Source organism: Magnolia sinica, chromosome 2 (assembly GCF_029962835.1).
Source record: "Magnolia sinica isolate HGM2019 chromosome 2, MsV1, whole genome shotgun sequence".
Taxonomy (NCBI): domain Eukaryota; kingdom Viridiplantae; phylum Streptophyta; class Magnoliopsida; order Magnoliales; family Magnoliaceae; genus Magnolia; species Magnolia sinica.
The window spans coordinates 99,712,327-99,734,942 of NC_080574.1; positions in this window are offsets into that span (position 1 = coordinate 99,712,327).

Below are 22,616 nucleotides of genomic sequence, written 5' to 3' on the forward strand. Positions count from 1 at the left end.
ATATTGAGCATATTTCGGTGTATAGAAACATTGGAGGGTGTTTCAACGATAAATACGTTGTTTACTATGCTATGGCCCACCTGAAAGTAAGATCGGCCTCATTTTTCGGCTCAACGCCTAAAATAATCTAAAGAATGGAATGGACGGCTTGGATTGAATACATACATCAAGGTGGGGCCTATATGAGTGAGCCACCCCATAAGCTTGGAAACAGGCTAATATTTATGTTTTCCCTTTTTGTCCAGCGTCCCTGGACGTAGGACAATTTGGCATGCACATGCATTGAGGTGGGCCCTATGTAGGTGGGCCACTAAATGATGGATGGTATGGGTACAACACATTTAAAGTGGGCCCCACTTATAAACAGCTTGGATAAAATACTTGCCTCATGGTGAGGTCCATCCTGATGGGCCACATGACCATATTAACACAAGAAAAGAAAAATGAAAAAGAGAGGGAGAAAGAGAGAAAGAGAGAGTGGGACATGCGTGTGATGGAGGGACCCCCACACTATGGGCCCTCCGTTGCAATCAATCATACATCAAGTGGGCCCCATAACAGGTGGGCCCAACAAATCAAAGATCAACAGTGGAGATCCCTTCTCCACAAAAATAGAAGATCTAGATGACCTCTAGCCATGCAAAGAAAATAAACATCATAATGGGGTCCATGGAGAATGGCCCCATCATGGAATGATCATGTGGATCAAGGTGGGCCATCGGCCACACCTAGGGTCCAAAGTGAGATCCATACCATCAATCAATAGGTCTCACTTGGCCTTTCATCAAAAAAAGGAAATCTAGGCCTAATAGAAGCACCCACTGTTCGATCTTCTTGCTCCCTTGACTTCCTTTACTCCTTAGCTTCGATCTTAACGGAGGAGATAAGGTTTGGATGTTTAAGATGGGAGATGAAAGGGTAGGAAAGGTGAGCCACACTTGTAGCCCTCTTGGAGTGGCTTGGGAGGCTTGGACGTATGGTGTTTTAGTTGCTTGGAAATAAGTTTGAAAAAGTGAGAGAGAATTATAAAGGGAGATGGGTGATAGAGTGATGGAAGTAGTGAGTGATGGGTGTAAGAAATTTTTGACTTTTATGGTTTTTGGTGTAAGGAAAGTATGGGCTTGTGTGAGAAACTTTTAACTTTGGGGTTGCTTGGGAATGGGTGAAAGGTGATGTGTACTTGACATGTTCTTGACATGATGGGATTGATTGATTGATTGATGTGACAAGTCGTAGAGATTCTCTCAGAATTCGCACGCGCGGCGTTTTCCTCGCACCTAGCGCTGGCCGGCATCTCCTGGCTAGAGTATTGGATCGGCACACGAGTCACGGCATCGGAACCTCAGCAACAGTGCAGTCGCTAGGGTACAAGTCTTGGGTTGAGTCGACTCAAGTTGACGGCGTGTGAATCAGGGTCGCGCGTAAATGCCGGTTAAGGGTCGAAGGTTGCCGAGATTTGACCGGGAAGACTGTGGAAGTCTATGGAATGGTACGGTCTAGGATACAGGTCTTACAGCTCTCCCCCAAATAAAAATTTCATCCTTGAAATTTACATAATCATCGCAACTAGTCATAACTCATGAGGAAGGAGAAACATAGCATCACTATATAAAATCAGAGATAACATACAAAATACAACACAATCAATCATAAAAAAAGATGGGGATAACACTCTCAAATCTCAGCCTCGCACTCCCAAGAAGCCTCCTCGACAGAATGGTGACTCCATTGAACCTTCACCAACGGAATGATCTTGGTCCGGAGGACCTGCTCCTTCCGATCAAGGATACGAACTGGCTGCTTAATATAAGAAGCATCCTCCCGAACCTCTAATGGCTGCCAATCAATAACAAGAACGATGTCTAACCCACACTTCCTTAACATAGAGACATGGAAAATGTTGTGGATGCCAGACAACTGAAATGGCAAGGCAAGCCGATAGGCCACAGCGCCAATACGCCCAGTGATCTTAAAAGGTCCTATGAATCTCGGGGCAAGCTTGCCCTTCGCTCCAAATCGAACTACGCCCTTCATGGGCGAGACCTTGAGATACACATGGTCCCCCACATCAAACTCCAAGGGACGACACCGACAATCAACAAAACTCTTCTGACGGCTCGAAGCTGTGCGCATCCTCTACCTGATGATATCAATAGCCTCTGACATCTCCTGCATAAGCTCGGGACCTAGGAGACGACGCTCTCCAACCTCGGTCCAACAACTCGATGATATGCATGGTTTGTCGTATAGTGCCTCAAATGGAGTCATGTCGATGGTCGCCTGATAGCTATTATTGTATGCGAACTCAACCAATCGTAGATGCTCATCCCAGCTACCCCCAAAATCAATCGCGCATGCCCGAAGTATATCCTCAAGGATCTGGTTGACCTTCTCGGTCTGGCCATCGGTCTCCGGATGGTACGCAGTGCTGAGCTGCAAATTAGTCCCCCATCACTCTCTGGAAGCTCCCCTAAATTGAGACGTGAACCTTGGGTCTCGGTCAGAAATGATCGAGACTGGAACACCATGCAGTCTCACAATATCCTCGATGAATAATCTCACAAGCCGGTCCAAAGGCCAGGTCGCGTGAATCGCAATAAAATGTGCCGACTTCGTCAGACGATCCACAACAACCCAGATGGCGTCATGACAGCGCTGAGTCCTCGGCAAGCTCATAATGAAATCTATTGACACGTGCTCCCACTTCCACATCGGGACACTTAACGGCTGCAATAGACCAGGGGGTCTCTGATGATCGGCCTTGACACGCTGGCACGTGTCACACTCAGCCACAAAACTGGCGATCTGGCGCTTCATCCCCACCTAAAAATGCTATCACCTCATGTCATGGTACATCTTCGTCGAGCTAGGATGGATAGAAAACTGCAATCGATGTACCTCAGTCATAAGATCTCTGCGCAACTCAGGAATAACTGGGACACATAATCGGCCTCTGAAGCGAAGTCCACCGTCTAAACCAATCTGTCAATCTGTCTGACTCTCAGATGCTGCCTCTGCTCGGTAATCCTATAATAACTCGTCTGCCTGCTGAGCCTCGATTACCCTTGCGACAAGAGAGGGTTGAATCGACAGGCTCGATAACTGCACAATAAAAGACTGCAAGCCAAACTCAAAGTCGTACTCTGCTATATCCTCGAGCATCCTCCACTCCTGAATCATCATATGCACCACCAGGCCTCGTGGCTAACTACTAAGGGCATCCGCCACCACATTCGCCTTATCCGGGTGGTACTGGAGATCGAAATCATAGTCCTTCAGGAGCTCCATCCAGCGCCTCTGCCTCATGTTCAACACAGACTGTGAGAAGAGGTACTTCAAGCTCTTGTGGTTAGAAAAGAGCTCGAACCTAACCCCGTAGAGATAATGTCTCCACACCTGCAGTGTGAAAACAACTGCAGCCAGCTCTAAATCATGCGTGGGGTAGTTCAACTCATGGACCTTGAGCTGGCGAGACGTGAAGGCCACTGGTCTCCCGTGCTGAATCAGGACAGCACCCAAACCAATATGCGAGGCATCGGTAAATACAATAAAACCATCACTCCCAGAGGGAAGAGTGAGGACAGGAGAGGACGTGAGGCGGTCCTTCAACTCCATAAATGCTCACTCACAGGTGTCGCTCCAAATAAACTCTACGCCCTTCCGAGTCAACTTGGTCAGCGGGGCTGCAATATGAGAGAAGCCCTCAATGAAACGTCGGTAATAGCCCGCTAAACCAAGGAAACTGCGGATCTCGGACGCAGTCGTGGGCTAGCCCCACTGACGTACTGCCTTAACTTTTGAGGGGTCCAATGCGACACCCTCCCTCATTATCACGTGATCGAGGAACTTCACCTCTTCCTACCAAAACTCACACTTCTCTAGCTTCGCATATAGCTGGTGTGCATAGAGGGTCTGTAACATAACCTCCAGATGCTGCTCTTGCTCCTCACAGGTCCTCGAATAGATCAGAATGTCGTCGATGAAGACTACAATAAACTGATCGAGATAAGGGCGGAAGACCTCGTTCATCAACTGCATGAACACTGCAGACGCATTGGTCAATCCGAAGGACATGACCTGAAACTCGAAATGACAATAACGCGTCCTAAATGCTGTCTTCGGAATGTCCTCCTCTCAGACCCGAATCTGATGATAACCGGAACGCAAGTCGATCTTTGAAAAGAACTGTGCACCCTGCAGCTAATCGAATAAATCATCAATCCTCGGAAGCGGATACCTGTTCTTGATCGTGACTTTATTGAGCTCACGGTAGTCTATGCAGAGCCTCAACGAGCCATACTTCTTCTTAACGAAGAGTACCGGCGCTCCCCACAGTGAACTGCTCGGAAGAATAAAGCCCAACTTGCGCAACTCATCCAACTGCTTTTGCAGTTCCCACAACTTCAACTGTGTCATACGATACGGGGCCTTTGAAATAGGCGCGGTACCGGGCACAAGATCAATCTGAAACTCGGTGAGTCGGCAAGGCAGTTATCCTGGAATCTCCTTGGAAAACATCGAGAAAATCACAAACCACAGACAACTGGTTGATGCTCGCCACTATGGGCTCCTCTATGGCATACGACATCATGCAAGACAATGGCTCTCCTCTGGGCTCAGCAATGAACTGGAACTGAGGCAAGCCGAGTATACAAAACGTGACTATCCTCGCGGAGCAATCCAATATGGCTTGGTACTCGGTAAGCTAATCCATGCCTAAGATGACGTCGAACTCGGACATCGGCAATGCAAACAGATCGGCAGGCAAAAAGATATCCCCAACCAGAACGGGGTAAGACGAGCAAAGTCGGCCCAACACTGTAGTCTTTCCTAAGGGAGTTGATACTGACAAGCCCTCACGAGCAGACTCCAACGGCAAACCACTCAATCGGTAAAAACTCTCTGCCACAAAAGAATACAATGTACCAGAATCAAACAACACACGTGCAATGCATGCAGATACTAGAAGTATACCCTCAACGACTCCTTCTGATGATTGCGGGTCCTACTGAGCCGTATAAAACCTAGCCTGAGCCCGTTGTGGAGGTTCTTGTCCCCTCTGAGCGTGCTACTTCTGCTGCTATCGCAGAGGCGGTCAAAACTACTGCCTCTGCTGTTGCAATCTCGGAGGCTAGTGTTGATGCTGCTGCTGAGGTGGCCTCGGTGGTGGGGGCTACTGTTGCTGCTGCTGTGGGGCTCTTTGTTGCTGCTACAGTGGAGGCTGTTGTGGACCTCTCTGCTACTGCTGCTACTGCTGCTGCTGGGGGTAAGGACACTCCCACATACGGTACCCCGTCACACCGCACCTAAAACAAGAGTCGGTGAACTGCCTCGGAGGTGCTGCTGGAGGTGCTGCTGGCAATCGAAAGGCTAGGCGACCTGTGCACCTCTGCTGTGGTCGACTCCGTTGGGAATCACTGGAAGGAGCTTGCCTCTTTCGGTCTCTCCTCTGATCGGGATCAGACTGAGAACTGGCCCACTCAGCCTTAAAAATATGGGCCTTCCGTACCACTCCCTCAAAAGTCGGGAGTTCATGCCCAATGACACGGCCTCAAAGACCATAATGCAAACCATCCTCGAAACGGCGGGCTCTCCACTTCTCATCATCTACCAAGAATAGTGCAAATCTGGATAGCGCTATAAAACGAGCGACGTACTGAGCCACCGTCATATCACCCTGCACAGAGGCCTCAAACTCCAACGCCCGTTGTCGTAAGATGTGATCAGGAAAGTACTGTCGGTCAAACCGATCCACAAAATCCTCCGAAGTCCATACAAAATCGGTGCCTACTACTCGGGAGACTGCTATCCACTAGTGCTCAGCCTCACCATGGAGAAAAAATACGGCTAATTGGACTCACCACTCGGTCATACATCCCATCGTATCGAATATCTTCTCTACATCGATGCGTCATCTCGTAGCTACCGTCGGGTCTGGCTCACCCTGGAAACATGGGGGATCGAGCCGTCGAAACTCTCGAAGGAGGGCACTCATGCGCTCCTGCTCTGCCTGGGCCGGTGAAACAACAGGGTGTCTGCTCTGCCCTTGAAGTGCGGCCGTCATAGCCTGCAACATCTGCTGTAACTGGAGGACACTCACAGATATAGTCGGATCTGCACAGGTCTCTGGTGGAGGAGCAGCATCCTCAGGATGGGCGGTAGGAACCTCTGGTGGTGGAGTGGGGATCGTATGTGGTAGGGCGGGAGCCGCATGTGGTGGAGCTGGAGTATCAGGTGGTGGTGCGGGACTCGATCGGGTCACTCTCATGCTCGGCATGTCCTACAGGAAAGAGCGAAGGCACCTATCAACTTTGAAAACTCACGAAGGCATGCTTGTTAGGGGCCTATAGCGGAATATCGCTAAACTATCCGAACTTTGGGACTTAGTCATTCTAAACTCATAGCAGACATGTAATGTTGTTCTTGGTTATTCCTGAGTTATGCTCTAATATCAACTTCTGTCACGCCCCAAACTCGAAAACTGGGCTCACAAAATTTTTGATCGTCGAATCCGGCGCCGACAACCTCTATAGGACCCCATTCTCAGCTCCCAGCGCCCATTCACCAGGTTCCGATCCTGGGATGCTACGAGGAGGATTTTTAACACCAGTTGGTTCATAATAAGCATAACCAAAGGCATAACTCACAAACAACAACTAAAATTCCATCGCATTTCCACTATGATAAAAAACTTTAAAAGTACAATGAGCACAAAGGGAAATACAATGATAATAAACAAAAAGCTCTAAGATGATCTGCAAAGCGCTCCTGCCTCAGCGGTGCTACGCTCCAACGTCACCTGCACGCAACGGTCATGCATAAGCTTATGGAAAGCTTAGAGGGCAGTGAAAGTATGTGCGCAAGGTAGTAGTTATGCAGTATTAAAGTAATGCGAAATATTCTGATGAATCCATGAATGCCATGAGCCGTACCAAGGCTATGCGCTGCGAAATGTAACTCAAGCATGCGAATCCTCATCTAAGTCCACATATCAATACAGCTCAACTCTAAAATATCATCGGGGTCTAGTACATTCGAGCCAGATTGCCGCCCCATCACCCGCAATAAGGTGAGTGGAAAAGACCTCACTATCTGCTTGCTAATATCGGGTTCGGCTCGTCGATAGTGGACTCATTCCTCGAGCTGGTCAAACTCAGCCTAGCTTTGCCCCCTCCTCTCAGGTGGGTAAGGCCGCACCCCCTTCCAGCCGACCACGACACAGTGGAAAGTGCGACCGTCTGGTAATCGGCACTCTACGCTCATGCACCCACTTAGTTTAGACGTTAGAGCAACCTCTTGATACCATAAAGGTTTAGGGACTTTCACCCAGGGATATCTATAGCACCCCATGTAGAACAGGATTTTTGGTATCCAATCCTACCAACCACGATATGCCTGCAGAGGCTACGACCCTGATGTCGCTAGGGCGTACAGTAACCATATCACCCAATACAAAGTGCATGAATCACACTATCCAATCATGCGACAATCCTGCACGTATCATGTGCTCATGTAGGGCATTATCGCCTATCCGGAAGCCTATAAACAATCTGCTCGAAGGCATATGCTATGATCAATCACTCCTTATATCAAGCATACATATGATGTGTATGAGCATGAATCATGGGACTATACTAAGCATGTTATAGGGCGATGAATCCTGTTCAAAATGAAGATGGGCCTAGACGGCCTACACATTACATGTACATGCCTATCAATGGGCCCTAGGGAGAGTCATAATGTGCAAGCAGCTAGCTGCACTCCAAATGGTAGAGGTGGGTAGTTATACACATAGGGCCCACCCTCTCAAAAGCACATATATAATATGTACAATATATATAATATAATATATATAATATATATCTATATTATATCTCCAGGTGACGTCCAGGCCTTTGGACGGCCTGGACAATTACGATGTGGTCCACCCTAATGGATGGACGGTGAGGATGGGTCCCATGAACCCCACCGTCAAGTCACACTTCGCTGTCAGCCGCCCCCACTAGAAAAACGGTGCCAAGACCTCACGTGATGAAATGAGGTATCCTTCACTCGGTCTGCCAGTTGAGCTATGGAATTGGGTGCGCACATGCACCAAAGAGGGCCCTACAAGGACGTGGGTGGGTCCCATGGACCCTGGTGAATAGGAAAAATAAATTTCATATTGATTTAAAACTTCTATGGACCCAAAAATGCATTTCAATGGCAGCCACTCAATCCCACTGTTTCCTACGGTGTGGGCCACCTGTGCTCTAGATCGACTGATTTTTGGAGTGGGTCCACTTCAGGGAGTGGCCCACCCAATGAACGGTGTAGATATTCAATACACATCATGGTGGGGCCCAAGGTTGGGCCCGTGGGCTGCTGCCCGTCCGCTAATGCGCAGGCAGCACCTACTGCCTTCTGACAGCAGCAGCACCTGCTGCTGCATCTTTTATTTTTATTTTATTTTTTATTTTTTTATTTCCACAGTTTTTCACATATGGGGCCCACGTTAGGTGAATCCACCCTGTCCAATGGCCTCCCATGGCTCAAGACAAGCAAAACAAGCCCAATATTGAGCGTATTTCGGTGTATAGAAACATTGGAGGGTGTTTCAACGATAAATATGTTGTTTGCTATGCTATGGCCCGCCTGAAAGTAAGATCGGCCTCATTTTTCGGCTCAACGCCTAAAATAATCTGGAGAATGGAATGGACGGCTTGGATTGAATACATACATCAAGGTGGGGCCTATTTGAGTGAGCCACCCCATAAGCTTGGAAAGAGGCTAATGTGTTTTCCCTTTTTGTCCAGCGTCCCAGGATGCTGGATGGTTTGGCGTGCACATGCATTGAGGTGGGCCCTACGTAGGTGGGCCACTAAATGATGGATGGTGTGGGTACAACACATTTAAAGTGGGCCCCACTTATAAACGGCTTGGATAAAATACCTGACGCATGGTGGGGTCCATCCTGATGGGCCACATGACCATATTAACACAAGAAAAGAAAAATGAAAAAGAGAGGGAAAGAGAGAGAGAAAGAGAGAGTGGGACATGCGTGTGATGGAGGGACCCCGACACTATGGGCCCTCCGTTGCAATCAATCATATATCAAGTGGGTCCCATAACACGTGGGCCCAATAAATTAAAGATCAACAGTGGAGATCCCTTCTCCACTAAAATGGAAGGTCTAGATGACCTCTAGCCATGTAAAGAAGATAAACACCATGATGGGGTCCATGGAGAATGATCATGTGGATCAAGGTGGGTCATTGGCCATACCTAGGGTCCAAAGTGAGATCCATACCATCAATCGGTAGGTCTCACTTGGCCCTTCATCAAAAAAAGGAAATCTAGGCCTAATAGAAGTACCCATCGTTTGATCTTCTTGCTCCCTTGGCTTCCTTTGCTCCTTAGCTTCGATCTTAATGGAGGAGATGAGGTTTGGATAGTTGAGATGGGAGATGAAAGGGTAGGAAAGGTGGGCCACACTTTTGGCTCTCTTGGAGTGACTTGGGAGGCTTGGACGTATGGTATTTTGGTTGCTTGGAAATGAGTTTGAAAAAGTGAAAGAGAGTTGTAAAGGGAGATGGGTGATGGAGTGATGGATGTAGTGAGTGATGGGTGTAAGAAATTTTTGACTTTTGTGGTTTTTAGTGTAAGGAAAGTATGGGCTTATGTAAGAAACTTTTGACTTTGGGGTTGCTTGGGAATGGGTGAAAGGTGATGTGTACTTGACATGTACTTGACATGATAGGATTGATTGATTAATTGATTGATGTGACAAATCGTAGAGATTCTCTCAGAATTCACACACGTGGAGTTTTCCTCGCACCAAGCGCTGGCCCGCATCTCCTAGCTAGAGTATTGGATCAGTGCACGAGTCGCGGCATCAGAACTGCAGCGATGGCGTAGTCGCTAGGGTACAAGTCTTAGGTTGAATTGACTCAGGTTGACGGCGTGCGAATCAGGGTCACATGCAAATGCCGGTCAAGGGTCGAAGGTTGTCGAGATTTGACCGCGAAAGTCTACGGAATGGTACGGTCTAGGATACGGGTCTTATACTTTTTTTTAGTTAAACACATATACGTCTTCATCAATATCCAAAAAAAAAGATCTCTGCAATCATGCTACATTTACATCTTCAACTCGAAATCAGAAGATAAGTACTATGTTTTATTTTATTATCTTTTGTGTTTTTTTTTAGATATCCCGGAAATCTCAGCAGGTTATTTTTTGGTGATCCTGTGAAAATCACAAATCGGGTTTTGTTGTGATAGCCCGTGAAAATCACAAGAACTGTATCAGGCTGTTAAGGTTACCCTTTGAAGATCATGAAATAGTGAAAGTTAAAATTACGAGGGTTGTAATTTTGGTAGTGGAGTAGGTGTGGGGTTAAGCACCGAACCACTATAACTTCTTAAGCAATGGTGGTGAATGTTTATTTATTTATTGTTTTCCTTGTGATTGATTGTCTCTTGCTAAGTTTAGTATTTTGATCTCAAAAACGTCATGAAATCAGGTTGACATGCCTAAATCTTTTAAGTGAAGGTAGTCCTATGAACTATTTGGAATCAAGATTTCAATACTCTAAGTAATTGAGAATATTTGTTTTATTATTCTGCAACATAAATAGTTCATCCCTTCACATTCTTATTAAAGTCATAAGCCACGAATATTATCAATGGATTAAATCTACCTTTTGATGGCCCCGTGATAAAAAAAAGATTAAATCAACCTTTTTTATGGGAATCAGGAATCGTAATGGTTGAAGGTTCTCACTCACGCATGTTTTTGTTGTAACTACGTGCGATTAACTCATATGTGGGGCCCACAGTAAATGTTTATATATCAACTAACTCATTCATAATATCGCATATACATGGATGAAAGAAAAGCACAAATATCATATTTATTGAAAAAGTCTATGGCCCACCTGGTAGTTCTCAACAATTGCATGTAACTCATACTATTTATTGTGGTGTAGTCCACCTCATATATAAGTAAGCTTCATTGTTTAGGTTATATATTATGATGAGCTCATACAACTGATGGAATGTGTAGATTAAAAACTTGAATCACAATGGGCCCCACAGCCAGTTACATTATCATCCAGCACAGTACTTAGAGTCGCCGTCCTTTCTTCATTCATGGTTAACTTTTCTAGTGTGCAGGGACAATTTGGTCTGAAAATATTTTCAAAACCTATAAGATGACCAATATAAGAATATTTGAAACATCCTTTCCTTTTTGGAAATTTGACCATTCCACATTGCTAGTATGGTCATTAAAAAAAAGTTCTGGCTTCAGCAGTCTTTCTTGCACAGCTGAAGTCCGGCTTCCGTGATCCCAGATCACCTTAGTGGATCCCTGGGTGTTGGGCCTGGTAATGTATATATCTTATATCATCTACATCTATCCATTTTTTTTCTAGATCATTGTAGGGTATGATCCCAAAAAGAACTAGATCCAAATCTCAGGTGGACCACACCACAGGAAACAGTGGTGATTGACAATTAAAAACTTCATGATGGCTACAAAAGTTTTGGATCAAATTAATATTTGTGTGGTCCTTTCATCCAAATATTTGTTACCTTATCAACAAGTTGGATGGAAAATAAACATTCAAGTGGCCTTAAGAAGTTTTTAACGGTGGGAGTTCAATCACAACTATTTCCTAAGGTGAGGTCTACTTGAGAATTGGATCTGTTGCATGTTGGACTTGTATTCTAAAATGATTTGGCGAAACGGATGGATGGCATGATACAAGACATATACATCAAGGTGGGCCCCTCACTCGATGGATCTGGGGATCCACCGAAGCCGCGTATGCAAAGCTATGCGTGTCGATCCCACTGCACAAGCAGCCAGAACATATCTTAGCCAGCCAGTAGGGGTGTACACAAACCGATCTAGCTCAATCAACTCACTTGACTTGGCTCGAAAAGGCTCGAATCGGCTCAATTCGAAGCTGAGTTCGATCCGAGTCAAGCTGGTTTTTAGAGCTTGAAAATGAGTTTGAGCCGAGTTCGAGCTAGCCCTAGCTCGACTTGACTTGGTTCAATATATAGCTCTAACCCAGCTCGACTCGGATCGACTTGGGTATTCTCTAATGTTGCTCACCAAGTGTTTGATGAAATGACTCAACAAAGTGTCGGCTAGTGGCAAGGAAGGTATCTTTCATCAAACAATTTCCCCTTTTTCTTGATTTTGATGTTGCTTACAAGGTGTTTGGTGAAATACCTATAAAACTACTACCGGTGGTTTACATTCAGTGAGAATTTGAAAGTGCAGTCTATGCGTTTGTCAAAATGCTGCATAGGCGATCTTGGCTCGAACTCGGCTCAAACTGGCCCGAGCTGCTAACTGAAGCAAACCGAGCTGGCCAGTCAGGCTCGAGGACCGAGTCGAGGCGAGTTCGAGCTGATGTCAGCTAGTGGCCGAGCCGAGTCGAGCTGAGGCCAGCTTGACTCGGTTCGACTCGATGTGCACCCATACCAGCCAGCGTTATGTTTCTGACTTTGTGGAGATTCCAGCCACACGTCTACAGCCTACTTTGCATCGCAGAGTGACTCGTTAACGCAGTTTAGCTTCCCATGTTATTGGAATTAAAATAGATTTAAAAAATAAAATAAAAAAAGAAACTGCACGTAAATCAGATGATCCGAACCATCTAATCAGTGGTCTCCCAAGAAGCAACGGTATTAAAATAGGCCCACTGCGATGTCGGGTCCACTATATGGTCGGCTTGACATCCATTCTGCCCATCGATTTTGCCTGCTCGTGTTAGGACAGGATCCCAAAACTGAGGTAGATAAAAAATTCCAAGTGGTCCACCCGAGAGGAAATAGTAAAGATGAAACACGCTTGGTGGAACTTTCCTGGGCCCGTCCAACCCGTTGCTGGCACCAAGAAGACGATTATCCCCCAAAAGGCTTCCTAAATTTTTGGGAGGCAGATTGCGTCTCTGTGGGGCCCACTGTCGTGTGTATGCATTTTATCCATGCCGTCCATCTATTTTTTTCTGGATCAATTTAGGTTAGGAGCACAAAAATAAGGTAGATCCAAGACTCAAGTGTACCAAAGAGTGAATATTGAATGCCTACAGTTAAAAACTTCATCGGAGCTGTTGAAATTTCGATCAAGTTGATATCCGTGTTTTCCCTTCATCCGTGTTTTCCCTTCATCCAGGTTTATTTGACGTTGTGAATAGGTTGGATGGTAAATAAACATCACGGGTGGGCCCTAGGAAGGTTTTAACGGTGATCGTCATTATCACTCCTGCTTCCTATGGTGTGTGTGGTCCAGTTGAGCCTTGGATCTGCTTCCTTTCTAGATTCATGCTTTAAAATGATTTGAAAAAATAGATTAACGGCGTGGATAAAACACATACATCAGTCGGACCCACAGAGCCCCTGGACGGAGTCGGTTTTGAATAGTCAGGACACAATCCGCATCCCCTAACATGAGCCAGTGAAACTGATGGGAGTAGTAGGTATTACACAGACATCACGGTGGGCCCCACAGAGATTAGGGTCGCATGCACTCTTCAGGTCCATTGACTGGCGAGCTTTGGCGTTCAAACCAATGGCTCGAATGGTCCATTCTCGGCCCTATTAATCGTTGGAGCAGGTATGACTATTGGCTGATCTTGACTCAGCTTAAAACAGGACCAAATAGCTAGACGTACGTCATGCAGAAATATGACACCCGGTTCGTCTGCAACGGTTGTAGATGGGAAGTCATTTGCAGCAAGTGGGGCCCATCACAGTGTGTTTAGTGGAATCAAACCCATCCAGAAGAGTTACCCCACATGAAAACAGGACCACCAAAAAAATCAAGCTGATACAACCTTCAGGTGGACCATGCCACAGTAATAATAGGCAACCACCCAAAAAAAAACTCAAGAAATAAAATGGTCACCCACTCCCACCTGATTGTTGATCCACGTGGCATGTCATATTTACATGATGGTGGCGAGTCCCTGGACGGTTTGGATGCCATACACACATAACGGTGAGCCCCACAGATGTTTATGCAAGAGTTCGAGAGAGTGAGGAACAGGAACATGAGGTGGTTTCTACTTTTTTATGTACACGTTAGATTTTAATTTCATGGCAACGTAAAAAGATAATAATAGTATTAATAAAGAATTAGAGCAAGTGGAAGCACGAGCTTCTTTATTTTAAAGACAACTGCGAAGATCAAAACCCCTTGACCGATATCATTTGTCCATTTGGAGGTGGAGGGTACGTGGAGCCGGCAGGATTGGAAAAATGTAAAAACCATCTGTCTCCAGTACATATGGCAGGGTGAACTATCACTTGGGACCGTCCATCTTGGGTCCCTACTATTGGCCAAAAGGTCAATATAGGCACAGTTCAGATGAGCGTAGTCATATCTGATCAATGGCCCTCAGAGCAGTAGTACAAGATACGAAATGGTCAACGTAAAACATTTGTGCAAGAGAGATGGTTTTGAAAATGCCAACCGTTCATGATATGGAAGTTGCGTGGCTTTTCTCTCACAATGTGAGGAGAGTTTAACAAAGCTTAGAATTATCGGTTTAAAGGGAGTGAATAAAACCATTTTCAAATTTTTTACCTAATTAATATAATTTATTAATTAAAATTAATAAGACAAATTAACATTAAAGCTTTCAAGGCAAAGTGGGTTCAATCACATAAACTAAAAAAGATGTAATAATTAAGCAAGTAATCCAGAAAGATAATGAGCTTATGAGTCATTACAAGTTAATTACCTGGCATAACACAATTCAAGCATTCATATAATTTAACTAATCAAATACATAAGCATAAATATAATTGTGCTCAAAAAACAATCACAAACGCAAGGATATATAGTGTTTCGGTTTGCTACTTCACTCCTGCCGGATGTACTCTTTTCGATTGTATTGGTATTTACTATCTTATGAGTTTTCGATATGTTCACCCCTAATCTTTACAACCCTACAAAATGACCTAAACACACGTACATTCTCGTGTCGGAGGAACATGTTTCCAAACATGCTGGTGGATCTCACAAGAAACTTGAGTTGGTTTCTATCGGCTAGCCAATAACTATTAATGATCTATATCCAATGCCCAGCATTTGGTCCTACCGGAGACTAACACTTACGCACTCGTGTCCAGTGATTGCATTTCTAATCCAAGGCCCTACATACACTCTCGCTGAAAGCTCTCCATGGAGACTAACTGTAAGTGCTAAGTTGTAAATCTAGCACCTTGTATTGTCAATTTTGTTGTGTCAAACCACTTTGAAGTGATTGACTTGTTTTGATAGATGGAAAGTTCACCTTCAAATTCAATAGATGGAAAGGTTTACCTTCATTCGAAGATGAGTTTCAAGTCATGTATATCAACATCAAATGCTATAACTACTTCAAGTAAGTGTGCATGTTCAACTTCGAGATCAAGTTCAAGTTCACCAAGTCCAAGTGTTCAAGTCCAAGTACTCAAGTTCAAGTGCATCTCAAGCTCAAACTTAAGTTAAAGTTCAAGCTCAAGCTCAAGCTCAAGTTCAAATACACTAGCTCAAGCTTAAGTCTCAAGAACACAAGTTTAAGACACAAGTTTAAGATGCAAGTTCAAGTAAACGAGATCAAGCTTCATGTACTTCAAAGTAACCTATCTACCGAAGCGACCAATGTTACAAGTTCAATACTCACATTTAAGGTATACATGAACCTAGAAAGACCTTAGGTTTAGATCATTAATATTGCACATTTAATTTGAGTCGTAATACTCAATTTAGGCTTTGCTTCAACTAGTCTTAGTCATTGTTCGACTAGTCCAAGGTTTTTCTCGACCAGTTCAAGATTTTACTCAAAAAATCAAATAAGGTTATTAGGTCTTCGACTAGTCGAGTACACTGCTTAACCGGTCATGGAGACTGCCTGGACCAATCGAGCAGGACTCGAATCGAACTCCAACAATGCGATTTTTGCCCACTCGACTAGTCGAGTGCTATGCTCAACTAGTCGAGCTGGCCACTCGACCAGTCAAGGCTCTGTTTTATCCGATCGCGCCAGAAAATTTGAAAATTGGTTCTGTCAGAACCAATCAAGTTGAACCTTAGACCAGTCGAGGGAACCGAATTGCAGCCTATAAATAGAAGACATTTCTCAGATTTCATCATTCATTCCAAACCAATTCAAGTCACCACTCTGAGAGATTAGTCCCCACTATTGTGAAGCTATTGTGAGGTATTTAAAATTATTTTATATATCTTTTTGGTTTCTTAATTTCTTGATCTCTACATTTCATTCTACTTGATATAAAAATGGATTTTTCTTTAACCCTTTTTGAGATCCAAGAAATTGAATCCAAGTAGTTAAAGGTTAGATTTAATTTAAAATTCATCTAGACTTAGAACCCCTTCATTTGTGAGATTGAGCATTGAACATCTTCATCTACAAAGAAGCAATTCTACGTCGAAGAACATTCTTTAGATAAGTATTGTTTTTGGTTTTCTGTTTTTGGCTTGTGAAATTTAGCTAGAAAAATCTCTATTTGTGGTTTTGAATGAGATCAGCCAGGAAAATCTCAGCATGGGGTTTTTTATTGTGTTAGCCCATTGAAAAACACATTTGTAAAGGTTTTAACGTGAACCTTGGAAAACCTTCTTTCTTAGTGAAAAGCAATATCTCATGGGTGTGGATATTGGGAGTGGAGTAGTTATATGGCTGTTTGCGAACAGTTGGTGTACACACACGAACCACTATAATTCTTGGAGTTGTGGTGGATGTTATATTTGTTATTTGTGTGTATATGTTGTAATCTATTTTATGTACTTGTGGTGAATGTTATAATAGCTAGATTTGTTTCTTTTACCTCTGTTTCAATTTGAGTTTTTGATACTTACCGATGTTCTAGAAATCAGATTGTCCTACTATAAACCTTGGTTTTTGGTGTAAGGTTGTCCTTGTGAGTCCGGTTATCGAGTTTGGGGCGTAACAGGAGTTTGTATAATAGGACTATGCCATATAAAAATAAATGCAGATAACAGAAATAAATAACAACTCCAAGGCCCCCCCCCCCCCCAAGGACTAAGAGCTCGCCCTTTCCAAGTGGTATCAAAGCCTAATAACTGATTCCATTGGATTTATTTCCTGAGCTAATCGATCTTGAGCTTTTAATATATTAAATTTTGATAGCCTTTTTATTTCTAGGCCACCACTATTTGATGGCTCCAACTATGCTTATTGGAAAGCCAGGATGATGATCTTTTTAAGGTCCATTAATGAAAGCGTGTGGCAAGCAACGATTACCAAATGGAAACCACCAATGACTAAAGTTTTAGGCAGTGATGGAATCAAGTCCATGCAAGTATCGCCTTATTATTTATGGACCATACCTCAGAAAAATGAGAACAGTGCTAATGCCAAAGCTTTAAATGCAATCACTTGTGCACTATCACCTGATGAGTTTAGAAGAATTATATCTTGTGATACTGCAAAACAAGATTGGGATATCCTAGAAATGACATACGAGAGTACGACTATTGTCAAAAAGTCAAAACTTCATATCCTCACCACTAGGTTTGAGGAAATACGTATGGAAGAAAATGAATCATTCATAGACTTCTATACAAAACTGAATGACATAGTCAACTTAATGTGGGGTCTTGGAGATAGCATCCCATGGAACAAAGTTTGTGCAAAAATACTGCGATCACTTCCTGAGATATTCAATTCCAAGGTGACTGCCATTCAGGAACTTAGAGACACTGATAATATGATGGTGGAAGAACTTTTTGGTTCACTTCAAACCTACGATTGAATTTTAACGCTCCAAAAAGTGAGTTTATAGCCCTTAATTAAATCATCCAAATGTATTTCTCAAGATAGTAATTCTGATTGTGAAAACTCAAAGGATGATATGGCCTTATTAGCTAAAAAGTTTTATAAGATTTTTAAAAGTAAAAAAAGAGAGTTGATTTTTAAAAACCCTTCGAGAAGAAAAAGCGCAAAACTAAAAATTGCTAATCATTAAAAGACAGTCAGTGCTTCAACTGCCATGAATATGGGCATCTAGCAAATACGTGTCCAGAAAGGGACAAACCAAAAAGAAAAGGCATATTGGCCACATGGGATGAATCGTCCTCCTTTGAAGCTTCTTCTAAGCTAGATGATTTAGAACCCGAATCTACAAGTAAGGTCAAGGCCTTAATGACTCTAGCCAGAGTCACTTCCACAGATAACTGTGATACATCTGAATATGAAAATCTGAAGAGTGACCCTGAAAATGAAGACGATCTTCAGGATGCCTATAATGCCCTATACAGGGAGAATTGTAAGATTGTTATCAAACTTAAACTTCAAAAAGAAAATTTTCTAAAATTAAAAGAGGATTTTGAAAACTTAGTTTTAGAAAAGTCGCATATTTCTGATTGTTTTGAAAAGGCTAAATGTGACTTGAATTTCAAAACATCTGAACTCGAAAAACTAAGATTAGAAAATGAGAAACTAAAACTTGAAGTTTCTTGCTTCTTGAGTTCAAAGGATACTTGGAGGTATGCCCAAGGAGACCCTAAACTTGAAAAGTTACTAACCGAGTTAAGAAAATGTGGAGATAGATCAGGTTTGGGCTATGATAAAAAAAAAATGCCTCTGAAAAATAAGAATATAACTCCTAAGTTTGTTAAAGGAGAGTCCTCCAACTCAAAAGAGAAAAGCTTGAATCAAAATAGCTTTAAAAATCCTAAAACTTTACAAGCTCCCAAAGTTAATGCCAACCATATCAATCTTGGAAATCAAAATTATAACCTTTTAGCTGAGAAGATTGTGGACTTACTCAAGGAGCTTCTGAAATCTAACTCGAATGTGAGAGTTAATAACAATTATAAGCGAAGGAAAACCAATAATGCTCCAAAACCTAGAATGATAATGAAATGGGTCCATGTTTGGTTGCCCACACCGCCTTCAAGGCTTTAAGTCAATCAAAGTGGTACCAGACAGTAGTTGCTCTAGACATATGACAGGTGACAAAGATTTGTTCACCAACTACAAAGAAATGACTGATGGGTCAATCACATTTGGTGATGGAAGCAATTGCAAAATAATTGGCCAAGGTACGATTCAACTTTTCAACCTTCCTCCTTTTGAAAATGTATTATTTGTAGAAGGTCTTAAGCACAATCTTTTGAGTATTTCTCAAATCTGCGATAATAAGTATAGTGTTAAATTCATTAATCAAGGATGCGAGATCTCAAATGAGAACAGTTGTGTGATATTGAATGGTCGAAGAACATCTGAAAATTGTTATATTGTAAGTGATTCTAACTCGTCTAAATTATCCTGTTACATGGTCCAAACCAATGCGACGAGTTATGGCACAAACGCCTTGGACTATCAAAGTTCTTACTATTCTTAAATCCAAACATCTTAACCAAGTTTAGAGCATACTTAGTTTGAGAAATGAAAGTACATCTCTTAAGTTTTCTAAAGATGCAACAGGTAAGAGTGTAGATCCACGGTTGTATCATAGTATGATTGGTAGTTTGTTATATTTAACTGCGAGTCGACCTAATATAGCATTCAGCGTAGGTATCTGTGCTAGATATCAATCAGATCCTAAGGAATCTCACCTGATTGCTGTCAAGAGGATTATTAGGTGTCACGCCCTGAACTCGAAAAATGGGCTCACAAAATTCTCGATTGCCGAATCTGGCGCCGACAGCATCCGTAGTGCCCCATTCTCGGACCTTGGCACTCACATGCCAGATTCCAATCCTCGGATCCTACAAGGAGGATTTTCAATATGAATTTTTTTTGTAATGGAGTATAACCACAAGCAGAACCAAGTCACAAAACAACATCACCACATATCCACTATATCAAAAACTTTAAGTACAGCGGAAAGGAAAATACAAGGTGATAAAAAACTCCAAAATAATCTGATGTTGGCTCCTGCCTCATCGCTGCTGTGATCCAATGCCACATGCACGCAATGGTCGTGCATAAGCTTACAAAATCTTAGAGGGTGGTGTAAGTGTGTGCGCAAGGCAAGCGCCAAGTGTACAATATCAAAGTAATGCAGAAATATGCAGTAAGTCCATGAATGCTATCAACTATACCAAAGCTATATGATGCAAGGCATGAATGCTATCGTCCATACCAAGGTCATGCGATGCGAGGCATATATAGCCAAATGTCATATGCAAGATGCAATGCAAGCATGTCAATCCTCATCAAGTATACATATCAGCACGGTTCCTCTCTGGATATCACCGGGGTCTAATACACTTCACACTGATTGTCTCCTCCCTAGCTGCACAACTAAGCAAGTGGAAGAGACCACACTATCCGCCTGACCAGTAGTCTGCCAATACCTACCCAGCTCATCGATAGCGGTCTCATTTGTGAGCTGGTCAAACTCAGCCTAGCTTATAGCCCCCTCACTTGGGCAGATAAGGCCACGCCCCCTTCCAATCGACCACGACATAGTGGGAGATGTGGCCTACTGGTATTCGACACTCGGGCGCACGTGTATCCACTCGGTCTAGATGTTGAAGCATATCCTGGTACCAAAAAGGTTCTAAAATTTTCACCCAAGGACATCCTAAATGCCCACAAGGCTAGAGCTAATAATTTCGGTATCCAATATGACCATTCATGATGTGCCTGTGGAGGCCACGGCCCTGATGTCACTAGGGCGTGTAGTCATCACGACACACAATGCGAAATGCATGAGTCACACCATTAGTCATGTAGTAATCTTGCGTGTACCGCGCGATCATGTGGGGTACTCCGTTTTATATGGAGTCCCGTAGACGTCTTAGCCCAACGGCTTATGCTATGATCAAACATTCCTCATATCAAGTATATATATGATGCGTATGGGCATGAATCATGAAGTTATACTAAGCATGTTATAAAGTGATGAATTATCAACAAGTATGGGCCTATCAATGGGCCTTAAGGAGAGTTACAACGTGAAAAGGCCAAGTTATATGTCCTAGAGGGGGGTGAAAAGGACTATGCCAAATTTAAAATAATTACAGCAGAATTTAATAATAAGATAGCCAAATAAAGAAAATTAATTCACAATGCTAAAATAAAAAGCTACCTCAATAAACAAGTATTGAGAGGTTGATACAAATGTTGTTCTAAGGACAACTTTACACCATAAAAACCAAGGGTTTATGGCAGGACAACCTTATTTCTAAAACATTCTTTGTATCAAAAACTCAAACTGAAAAGGAACGAATAAATAGTAAGGAATTGAAATAAATTGCAAGAATTTAAATCTAAATTATTACAACATTCTCCACTGTGCTTAAAATGTAAATATTACAACATTCACATCCACACATACATTCCACAAATTTGAATGATAAAAGATAGGAAAAATAAATCACACATCCATAAAACAAAAGAGTTATAGTGGTTCGCCTGTGTGTTCACCAACTATTATAAAACAGCTACACAGCTTGCTACTCCACTCATAATATCCTCACACAGGGGATATCAGCGTTCACTATCAAAATAGGCTTCACAAGTTCACCTAAAACCTTCACAATTGTGTCTTTCAATGGGCTTACACAATTCAAAAACCCCTCTTTCTGAGTTTTCTGGCTCTCCTAAGATAACCAACACAATGAGATTTTTTTAGCGAATCCCAAAAGAAACCAAAACGAATGTAAATTACAATAATTTAAAATACCTGGATTTCTCCTTTTATTTGAAGCAGCCCGGAAGAACCAATTGAAGTAGAAGTTCGAATGTAGAAGTTTAATGTCCAATACTCACTTCAATATGGTTCTAAGTTCTAATTGATCTTAAATTAAACCAGATGGGCTAGCTATATTTGATTTTGATTCCAAGAAGAAGAAATACAACAATTTCTCTTTTCAATTTAGATTGGAATGTAGAAAAAAATCAAATTAATAAAGCTAACAAAAGAGAATATTAAATAAGCACAATGTAGCTTAAAAATGAACACAAACTTATCTCAGAGTGATGCCTTGATTTTACTTAAATTCGATTATCAAACTCTGAAATTCGTCATCTATTTATAGTTGCAGAAATTGTGTCTACGACTGGTCCTGAGTACTCCACTACTGGTCGTAGATGAAACGAATTTTTAAAATTTTAAACACGATCGGATCAGACTGTTTCATGACTAGTCGAAGGTAGTCCACGACCGGTCGTGTGCCTCCCACGACTGGTCGTGAACACCCTAAGATCGGTCGTGAGACACCAAAAATGGTTGTTGTAGTTTGAGTTGTATCTCCACGACTCGTCCAAGTTAGAGTCGACACTGTTCCTATGACCGGTCGAACAGTCTCCAAGACTGGTCGTAGCTCAACCAAAAAATTCTAAAAAATTGCAACAACTTAAGACTGGTCTTGAAATTTCTTGGACTGGTCGAGCCAATGCTAGGACTAGTCAAACAGGGTTCATGACTAGTCTTAGAACAGACCAATTACATGTATATAGATTCAATTTGAATTATGTATCCAGAATGACCTGCCCTAAGGTCAATCTAAGGTCAATCATACCTTGGAAGTGAGGTATGAACATTGAGACTTCAGTTCTTCAGATTATAGTTGACCTTTGAAGATTTTAAATCTTGAGATCTCTGTACTTGATGTAGCATTGAACTTGAGAT